This window comes from Meleagris gallopavo, chromosome 4, assembly GCF_000146605.3.
Source record: "Meleagris gallopavo isolate NT-WF06-2002-E0010 breed Aviagen turkey brand Nicholas breeding stock chromosome 4, Turkey_5.1, whole genome shotgun sequence".
NCBI lineage: Eukaryota > Metazoa > Chordata > Aves > Galliformes > Phasianidae > Meleagris > Meleagris gallopavo.
The window spans coordinates 47,911,666-47,921,208 of NC_015014.2; positions in this window are offsets into that span (position 1 = coordinate 47,911,666).

Here is a 9,543-nt window from a genome sequence, read left to right on the forward strand (position 1 = left end):
TGCACATATACACCTATATATATAGAATATGTATGCAGTGTTAGCAACACGTTTTTGTTCTGGGCTGGACAGTACACCTCACATTTCCATGTACAGTGTCCCAAAGATCTCTCCAAGAGAGCATTAAATGAAAACTATTAAGCAGATGAGCTGCCTCAGATCAAAGTGTTGCCAGAAACAAAATTGCTTTCTGATTATCTTCTTGTTGCTGGCTTCCATATCTTGTGGATGGTGAAGTGAGATGGAAACCATCTCCAGTTATCTGGCACATTTTCAGAGAGATTCAACATCTAACATTCGGCTTCCAGCCTTTTTCTCAGGACATTTATCTGTCTGTTCTCCTCCTACTGCCTTGTGTCCTTTGGTGGTCATACAGAGCCAAAAAGCAAAAGAAACCCACAGTAGCAATTCTTCTCTCACAGCTCTCTCATGGCCTCTTCCGTCCCTCGATTTCCTCTTGTTCTCCTGGAGGATAACTTTAGCTCTGGGCTGGCTGGCATGGCCAGAAGGGTGAGTTCTGTCCTGGAGTACACAGCCCTGCTCTTACTGGTCCTGCCATCGACAGCAGCACTGATTAAATGAATGCTTCATAGCAGAGACAGCTCTGACTGAGCCAAATGCTTTTAAAACCAAATGTTTCAGGGAGATACTAGTTATTCAATTAGATTATAGACAAAGCCAAGGACATCACAGAAGTCTCACTGCTCACATGCTGATTTAGAGAAGGTGATGGAAACATCTGGCCCTTGCAACAAGACTGCAGCCAAAACAATCCCTCCAGCGAAATTATATGAGATCTAACAACATTTTAGGCATAAAGACAGTGGACGAGATAGAGCTGGTGAAAGGAGCCACATACATTCCCAAAACTGAGTCTTATGCTTTGTGAAAGATTCAGAATTACTGAATGCCAGTCCTCAGAACACAAACACTACAGACACTTTGTCTTGAACTCCAACCATATAACAACTGTGGGAGAGAGCTGTTGTGGTATGTGGTGTGTCCCCACAGCTCCTAAAAAGATGAGTATCCAGAGGACTTACCTGGATTGCAGTGATCCCTCCTTAAAATTGCTCTCTTCTCCCAAAGTGAGAAAGAACACATGAGGCACTGTGCCTCAGATGTTTGTGCTGGGACTAATACCTTTTTCATTATTATTTTAAAAAAGAAAAAAAAATCTAAGGCAATATTTTTCTGTCTTCTCTGAACAGATATTATTTAATCAAACTTCTTGACAATGTAATTTCAAATAAAAACAGTCCAGTGGGAATTCATAGCATCCTGAATTGAATCAAGTGGTATAAAAATATAACCAAGGTATTCTTAAAGTAAATACAACTAACAGGTTTTAAAATGGAAAGCAGCTTTTGCTTTTTAATTGGGATGACATTTTTCAAGGCCATTCCTTGGTGAGTTTCATATTCTTCCATTCTGTTCTGCTTTTCTTATTTGTATAGTATTACCAAGGCATATATGAGATATGTTTCAAAGTACAGATATCAGCTCATTTACAGCTAATTATAATAGGCAAGTGGTGCAGTAAATGGAACACCCGATTTTCTCCCCTCTTTTTTTTGCCTTTTGGTTGAAGCTTTTGTGATGTTCTCCAGGTGACTCCCATGCATAATGTAACACTAGCAATGCTGTTTGCATAATAAGCTATTTTCTATCACAGAAGCAGAAACATTTTATCACTATAGAGAAGGCTTGGATTATGAATTCATTTTCATATAACTTGATTTATGTGAAAATTACCAATAAATGCATTCTAGCCATAAGTAAAATGTTTGTTCCTACTTTAAGAAGTAGTGTGATTTGAAACTTAGGGGGAAGGGAAATGCATACCCCACTAAGGGAAATTATTAATATGCCTCAAATGTCAGAGTCTGCAGTCACCTTTCAAGGTGCTGAGCTCTCTCAGTGGCCTCCAGTGAGAGCAGAAAATGCTCAGCACCCAATAGAAGCGCTCAGCCTCTTGGCACACTGAGCCACCAGTTCCGGAGTACTGAATGCAATACAAAAGCCAAACCAAGCTCCGCTCTGACCCTACTTGGCACATTTTGCAGCCTCCAAAATGGCTGTTTCTTTCTCTCTTGTTTAAAATGCAGCATCATTTTCTTATTGTGAGACTCATGTTTCATTTGTCTAGTTGTTTAATATATTTATTTGAATTAGATACCATTCTAAACAAGACCAGAAATCTCACCTAGTGACCAGTGATACAAGGAACAGGACTACAAAGCCTGGTCCAGTCAAGCACACACAGTCAGAATGAGCACTCTGCACATTCACTTAGCCCTCTGCTCCCATGCTGATGCCAAATGATCATTTAAAGAGGCTCAGAGGGCCCAACACCCATCTCGAGACAGGCGCAGGATCACAGCTCGCTTGTCTGGTCACAGACAAAATGTGACCCAGATGCATATAAAGCACCATCACCATACTCTAAAAAGAGATCCTTGAGACTAAGCTGGGTGCTCTTTGAGGCCAGCAGAACAGAGGGTTTGGATCTGGCCCTTTGCACTGAAGGGTATTCCATGAATGAATTAATCACCGTTCCAAGTGCCTTTGTGATGGAATAGGGTAAAGAGACATTCCTAAGTGCTGGAATTGCTCCTTGCTCAGTGAAGTCCTGCACAGCACAAGCTGTGAGCAAACCCTTCTCCTCCTGCACCTATGGGGACCTCTCAGGGCAGCCGGACACAGCAGAGCAATGTTCCACTGGAGCCAAGCAGGCCTCTAGTTTTGAAACAATAAACATGTGCACACCTCCATTTTTCAAAATAATATATAGTCCAGATCTCATGCTATAGTAAATCAAGGAGGTTTTATTGGCAACAGAGGAGTTCTGCTGATTTACTGATTTGCGTGATCTGAATGTTTGTTCCAACACTTGTGCGGGATTATTTCTTGAGAGATACCTTACAGAAGAAAACTTTTCATTGAGTATGTCAATGGCTCTCAACTCTACAAAATTAAAAGATTAGGACTCTAGCAGGGACACTGCACAGCAAGCAGCCTCGAGCCTACACCGGGCCTTCAGCTCAGCTTCCAGGCCACAGAGGGCAGTGTGCTCGGTGCTGTGCAGGCCTGGGCTGGCTGCCTCCAGACCCTCTTAATGGCAGGGCAAAGGACGCACCACCTTTGTTCAAGGTGCCATAAAACTGCTGCCCTGGGTTACCTTCTGGCAAGAGCCAGTATTGTTTCGTCCCCAATCTGTTAGCCAGGAGCATTTGTCCCTGCTTTGCTCCTCATTTAGAGTCACTTTACAGAGTTCAACTGTATGCATTTCTCATGGAGCTAGGGATGTTTGAGCAAAATGACGGGTTAAGTCCTTCTGGAGAGGGAATGTTCCCTGCACACTCTTGACTCCAGTTTCCTTGTGTGACCAAAGTCTACTGCCCAGGTGGTGGCCCTGGCTAGGGAATGAACCAGCTCTGTGCCATCATCCCAGCAGCACAAGTCACTTATAACCTGTGTTACGTTTTCAGCTTCTCAAATGAATACCACCAGTAGCACGTGTTTTGGGTACCACACATCCTGAAGATACTCTAGCAAAGATTCTTCCCCGTTGAGACTGTCTGTGTTTTGCAAAGCCTGGAGAGGTCGCCAGTGTTGTGGGTTTACTGATGGAGCATGGTTTCAAGAAATTAAACTGATTCATATTCAGGTGAGATGGTGTGAAGATTACAGGTGGGAAGCAAGCAAGCAAAGGAGTTAGATCGTGCATTCATAGTTACACATTTGCCATATCTATAACAGCTCACTTCTCTATTTTAAATCCTACTAAGTGGAGACTGTTTAAATGAACTACTGTAGTAATAAAGAAAAGGTCAACTCAATGTCTATCTTGGCCATTAATCAATCTTGCCCATATTTTCTAATTATCTTGATTGCCTGATTGAATGAAGCATGGGAACACAGATCATCTATATGTTCCTTGGTTATATCTGCTCTTGGCACCTTTTATTTTTGGATATCAGAGAGGATATTTTCCTATGGCAACTTTTTGCACCCCCAATTTCTTCCTCTGATAGTCAACCCTTCTTCTTTTACTCTCACTGTTTTCAGTAGCAGTTTTGAAGATTGTTCACTACAAATTATGAAATGTCTTTAATCATCCCAGGCAGCAATTTTGAGTTGTTGTTTTGTTTTTTTTTTTCTTCTCCTTTTCAGTAATCTGGGATTCCAGCATTATTCTCTCTCTCTCTCTGATTATGAATTGTTGCTTTTTTATTTTTAGAGGGAGCTTAATGCAGTGCAATAATACACAAACACAGGAACAAATTACAGGCATGAAAAGATCAGATTTTTTATAATGGTAATTCCATTTTACTCCTGGGTGCCTCGTATTCACGGGGGACCCAAGAACTTCAGCAAGAGCATCCAGACAGCTCATTAACAAAGCACTTGTGTCTACACAGTGAGGTCCCCATCCCCAGGTGAGTTGAAGGGCCCTCGGGGGAAAGTGCAGCAGGGCACACCCAGATAGATGAGATCCATCCCAGGAATTAGAAATGCACATAACAAATGTAATACAGAGGGGCAGTTACATAGCTCATGTATGAGCTCTCAGAGATTATTAAGTCTCTATGGAAAGTAGCAGGGAAACACCAGACCTGGAAACACCTTAATGGTCCTGTACTCATTGGGAGTTTGGGATGTTTGAAGAATGTAGAATTGGATCTTATGGAAGAATCTCTCACCCTCTTTGATTACCTCTACAACTTGATTGAATGAGTCATGCAGCCCAGCTTCTTCAGACAGCCATTAATACCAGGCAAACAAAGTGTATTCAAGAGTCTTCTATTTGCTTGGGGAGCTCCTGGAGAATGCTGCCTTCCTCTAAGACTTCAGAAGCAGGTGGACACCCCAGCAGTACTTCAGCGACCACAGCAGCCACCTCTGCAAACATCTGCACACCTGTGCAGGTGGCCACTGGACCCAGAGCCAGAACAAAACCAGTAGACCTTTACAAGCAAGAAGAGACCAAACTCTCTTCAGGCCAATGGCCTCACCACCACACTAGCCAATGATGTTCACTTTTTACCATCTTAGCAGCTATACACTTGGATTCCTACCCATTCCTTTCCTTCAAAGGCAGATTTTTTCTTCTCCGCTTTTTTGTACTTGTAATGGCAAAAACACTCAACAGCACTGGGATATCTTGCTCAGCTCTAGCAAACTGTGTATCTTACTAAAGGTAAAGAGCACATTCAGATTAGCATGGGTTAAGGGAGATTATTAGTATAATCACATTCTTCTGTTCTCCCTAAGACATTCACATAGTGATAAATTAAATGGTACCTCTAATGGAGAAATACTAGGTGCAAAATTACAAACTTTAGTTTCAGTAATAGCACATTCAGGCAATATTTACATGATAAATAAGAAAAACTTCTGACAGAAGAGTCTTTCATGTACTTGTCTGTTTTTATCACTGTGCTCACAGTTTTATCTTGCATTTAATCATATTGCCCTTCATCTGCCATCCAGTAGCCAAAGTACTAAAATAGCCTTAATCTCTCTGTATCTCATTACAGTGAGACTATGGTTTTGCAAAACTTTGTTAAGTATGATATATCTCAGCTGCATAAAATATATGCCTAAAATGCGTACAGTACATTGAGTAGTACTATAAATTCTAGGACCATCTTAAAAGCAAAAGGCACCGGATAAAATGATGCAGAAAATACAGACTGAAGGGTAAGTAAAGTGCTATTAATAGATCATAAAGGCAAATGAAATATATAAAATGCAATTTCATTTAGTAACGAACATAAAGAAATACACATCAGTGGGTCTAATGGCATAAGACTTACTTTGAAGATTGTATCCTTCCTTCCTGAGAGCTTACAATAAAAGGCTCCATAACATCTGTTTAGGGCAAATAAAACAGTGGAGGAAACACTTTGTTTTGTTTTTCATCTCTAAGCCCATCATCAGAATAACATAACAATACTTTCAAGCCAGCACAACACAATGCAATAAGTCAACAATATTTATAAAGATCACCATTTACTTGATTAAGTCCTCATCAGCTTCAAGCCCTAGATATTCAGTACTGCATAGCAGTGGGTCCATAATTGGATGTGATTGTTGTCACAACTTTGTGTTAAATTTACTCTTCACCTGCCTCAGATTTACAAGTGAAAATCCCTTTAGGCAAAAGTATGTGTGAATAACTAATTATTATTATTGATGTTATTTTAGCCTTGGCTTGATGCAGATTTACACTCTGAAGGGAACTAAGTGGCACTGTGGAACTCTCTGGAATGACTGAATTTGGGCTCAAATACTATTCTGCAGACAGTTGGCAATTTATTTATTAGTTACACATTCCATTTGTCTATGCCAGTGTCCTGTATATTTTAAAATCTCCGCTTTTAAGTATCTCTGAGACTCCTGTTGTTTCAATTACTTGTCACTGTGGTCTGAGGTATCATTACTATGCTGAGGATAATAAACAGCTCCTCCTAGTTCTGTTGCCAGAGCTGTGACTAACTTAGCATGATCAGGAAGCATAGGATGGAGAAGCAAGAGCCTTATGGTGGGTGGCTGATCCTAAATCATATTCTGCTCTGCCAGCTTTGTTATGCAGTCCTGGGCAAACCTCTCAACCTTACTTTTTGGAAGAGCTGAGCACAGTGTAAGCTCGGGGCGTACACTGACAATGAAATATTGCATAATGATTTCAAAATTATGTGTCCTCTGCAGTTTCTTTGTTGTAAAAGATCTCAGGTATGATGCTAGGAATAGCAGGAGTCTGTTTAATATTGAACAAATCCAGAAATGCAATAAAGAAGGACTAAGCTTAAGAGCCATTTCATTCGTACAAGTGAGCATGGCTGGACATCAAAGCATATTCTGATGGAGATAACTTTCACACTCAGGCATGGGGTGCCTGTCTTCTCACACAAAGACTTAATGATTTACTGAGTAGCATTTTAGATAACTGTTCCACAACCCTGCTATAGAAGGCAGTTTGGATAGAGCTTCGTCAGCTTTCTTCTGTGAGTGTCTTACCTATGCTCTCTCCATAACTTCTTTAATTTTCTTGTAGCCAACCTTAACATCTGACTGATTTCACATCAAATTTGAGCCGTGTAGTTTCTACTATTTATTATAACCAGGTTCATATTGTTTTGAAAAGTCCTATTCTACAAGAACTGTGCTATCCCCAAAGGACGCAGTAGTTCAGAATCACACCTCACCTGTATCTGTGCATCAACTAACTCAAGCCATTCTTAAGGGCAAAGAGTTACATCCTCTTTTATTTGCTTAAAATGTGTATATAAAATGCCACAGAAATTATGCATAAAAAAACTCTTTATGGAGGAGCAGAAAAAACACTCAGTTAGCTTGGAGCTCATACAGAATCCTGCTGTTACCATTCTTGCAATCATATCTTTCAGATAATTTATTCCCATTAAGTGTAATGTTACAGAGAAGAACTGCTTTGCAAACATTTAATGGCTTCTATCAGCCTGTGCAAATGACACCATAAGTTCCTGCCTCTTTAAATATCTCTGTTGTTCTTGATGCTCACAAAGAAGCAGTCTCAGTCGCTCCCACCAGCACATGCAACTTTGTGAGATCTCAGGCATTCAAGCATTGATTCTTTTTTCTGCTTTTCTGTGGATAGATCAACTTGTGGGCTCAGGCTGACAATTATGCAGCTACATTACCAACCCATATTCTTTCCTTGTTCTGCCTGTAACAATCTGTGAGGACAAAAAACTTTGGTGGTGGGAGCAGACAGAGGAATAAGATCTCTCAGACAAGACCAGTGGCCCCTTGGCTGTTCTTCACTGCAATGGTCTCTCTCCAGTCTGGGAGACAGAGAAAACAGCATTGATAAACACAACAGAGAGACAAAGGAAATGGTTTTGATCTCCACCTAGGAATGTCCCATGAGATGCAGAGTTGCATTCCCCAGTGCTGTGGTGTTGTGCAGTGATTTGCTCCAGTGCAAAGTGTTTCCATAAGGCTTCCATTTACACCCCCACCTGAGTGGCAGGAAAAAAAGCCAATCAAATCCTCCAAATTACCAATGAACTCATTTTTACCATGCAAGTAAGTAACAGGAGAGCTGCATGCAGTCAGCACTGTAAGTTTGTGTCCTTACCACAAGATCGTAATTCCTCTCACATATAATTTTCCCCTCCCCACCTGAAAATCCTATTGCAGGAGCCACTGTAGCATGGCAGATGTAAGCATCCAGTTTGTTTTTCTCTTCTGTAAAAAAAGAGCAGCTTTTTTATTTGTTACTTCAGCCAGATGTAATCTTGAGTTGTTACCGACAGATCAACATCACCGATGGTTACAGACATTTTACAGAATACAGGATTAAGAATTCAAGCCTTTTGAAGTGAAAATTGACTTTGTTTTTATATTGCTCTGTCTGCAAAGTCACGAAGTTCCTCTGACTTCAGAGAGCGTAAAAATCATCACTAATAGATTTTCTAAACTATTCATAATTTCCCCAAAACAACCATTTTTATATCGCTAATCTTTTAATTACAGATTATTTCATGTTAATTGTATGCAATACCTTGCTATCTGGCAACATTTCACAAAGTCTAATGCCTCTGAACTAATATTTGTTGATCCTTAGTTATAAGGACCCAACAAAGACTGAAATAACACCTTAAAACTGCCAGTGGCACAACACTGTCATGTCAGGCCTGCTGGGGAAGGAAGGAAGGACTGCTCTGCATTTTGGGAAAAGAAACGAGCATTTCTCTAGCAACTCAGTTTTTAGCAACAATTGTTTAAAGATCCTCATTAGCATGAGAAAAAGACTCCTGGTAGAAATGAATTAGCAGTGACAGTGCAGGTGAAGCAGGCAGATAATATATGCAAGGTGAATTGAATTTATTGTGAATATTGTCTATCACATGGCTGTCATCTCCACCTGCTTTATTTCTGACATACACTTTCATGCTATATGAAAACAGCCCCACAGAAGTTCTCCACTCCAGCTTTCCCCACATATTGGATGCCCCATCCCCAGATTCATTCAAGGCCAGGCTGGATGTGGCCCTGGGCAGCCTGGTCTGGTGTTTGGCAACCCTGCAATAGCAGGGGGTTGAAACTAGATGATTGTGGTCCTTTTCAACCCAGTCCATTCTATGATTAGGCAGTGCTGCCATTCATTGAGCTGCATTTGGACACGAGCTACTGGGGGCACACAGCCCTTTTGGGCCATGGTCCCCAGGGATGCATCCCATGCCAGCAATCACATAACCAACAGCTCTGGCATCTGGGTCAGGGAGAGAACCCATTGAGACACAGGGATATGTGCCTCTAACCAAGGGGAATACAGAGAAGGGTGCAGTTGTAGAAGTCCTCCACATAGTGCTTAAAGCATGCTTGAGTGTGGGGCAGGGAGGAGGAATGGTGTTGGGGAAAGTCCTGCAAGGTTTTTAGGAGGTCAGATTATTTCTGTGCACAGAAATGTCTCCTGTAAGGAATCACAGAATCACAGAATGGCTCAGGTTGGAAGGGACCTCAAGGACAATGAAGCTCCAACCCCCCCTC